Source organism: Sinocyclocheilus grahami, unplaced genomic scaffold (assembly GCF_001515645.1).
Source record: "Sinocyclocheilus grahami isolate Dianchi unplaced genomic scaffold, SAMN03320097.WGS_v1.1 scaffold1087.1, whole genome shotgun sequence".
Classification (NCBI taxonomy): Eukaryota; Metazoa; Chordata; class Actinopteri; order Cypriniformes; family Cyprinidae; genus Sinocyclocheilus; species Sinocyclocheilus grahami.
The window spans coordinates 99509-101241 of record NW_015506266.1 but is presented as its reverse complement, the minus strand read 5'-3'; positions in this window follow the sequence as shown (position 1 = coordinate 101241).

Here is a 1733-nt window from a genome sequence, read left to right as displayed (position 1 = left end):
CGTTAAAAAATAAATACGACCTCACGTTGTGTCAATCATGTTTACTGCCTCCGAAACTTTCGTCCGTCATAAAAATAAATGACAAAATTCTGATCAGGTTCGATTTTCTGCGTTTTCGCACCCGTAGCAAGCATTATGATAGGAAAGGATGACGAATCTGAAAAAAAATGAATAAATTACGAAAATTTCGGACTCGGTGTACAATGACCTTTATTCATACGTCCAGTTATAAAGCAATCACAAAAATAGTTTGAGAATTGAAATACCTGCGGGATTAATAATAGTGGTGTTTATTCAAGCAAATGCTGACTTGAAAACAGTACTTCATCTACAGTGCACTCTCAATAAATGAGTTGCCAATTTCGTATGAATTCGTACGATATGACTCGTACATAAACATACAATTTACCGAATACAGGTAAGCATACAAGTCCACCTCTAAACTGCCTCTAAAGTGGGCAGATCGTGCAAATTCACATAAACTAGCCACCAAAACATAAAATACTGACAAACTGACATAAGAGTGTATTGTGAGTTTTTGGATGTGTACCTTAGATTTGTGGACACGTACCATGGTATTTTTTTTTAATTGGAGTACAATAGCATTTTAGGCTACAGTATAAATATGGCAACCACCTAGTACTGTAGTAGCAAAGACCTTTAGTCTTGCCACTGATGCCATCACTGTACCATGGCACAGTAACACAGTACTTTGTTGTAACTTGTTAGTCCGCTAGTAAGTGTTTGGTTGGAAACGTTGAGGTGGACTCATGGTGATGGTGACGTTTGTCGTTTTGAATGGCCGTTCCTTGATTTAACGTAACTTGAGAGCTTTAGCTCTGGTTTGAAGTGTACTTAAAGCCATGGTGTGATCTAATGCTGAACCATAGTGACTTGTACACAGAGTGAAACAGTATGTGTGGACATGCCTGAGCGTGCGTGCGGTGCTTTAACTTTACATCACAATAAGGGAATACGTGCGAGTTTGTTCAGAAGAATGATGCTTCAAAGCTCTTGTGTCAAATTCACTTTGCTGATTAACCAGCCCCTTCACTGCCAACAGGGTTTAGCCATGTTATTAACCCATTAGCTCCAAGAGCTCTTCCAATTGACAAGCCATTGAGATTAGCAGGTTAGCGTAGCTGCAATGTTTAAACTTTAAACATGTAGAAGATTTGATATGGAGCGCTCGAAAGAATACCAAAATCACAGCGTTTTTGCGATTTTTTTAACACGATTGCTAACACTTGCCAATAACAACATAGGCCAGAACCTCACAACTGCAAATGCATTGCAACAATCACTTTCAGCAAAACACTGCCCTGAAAATGACAGTAAATCCGAATAGGCTAATCAACATTAATTGGAGAGTTCGCCCAGTGTTCGTAGAGATTCTCAAATCACTTATTTTTTTTAGACACGTTTTCTATTGTTCATGACAGAACATTGGCTTTGATGGGTTGTGCAAGTGGGCAACATGGTATTTTTCTTCTTTCTTTTTAATGGAAAGTTTATTTTGAGATCATGGTTGGAATCTTGATAATTGTGTTCAGCGTAAAGACTGCAAGATCACCCCAGATTGACTGCAGCCTTTAACAAAAATACAAATAGATGGAATCTGAAAATTTTACCAAATACATAGAGAAATAACCATAATAAATGTGAGAATAATGACATAATAAAATAAAAATGATGGGGAAAGGAATGGATCAGGTCGTGGCGTGTGTTGGGAC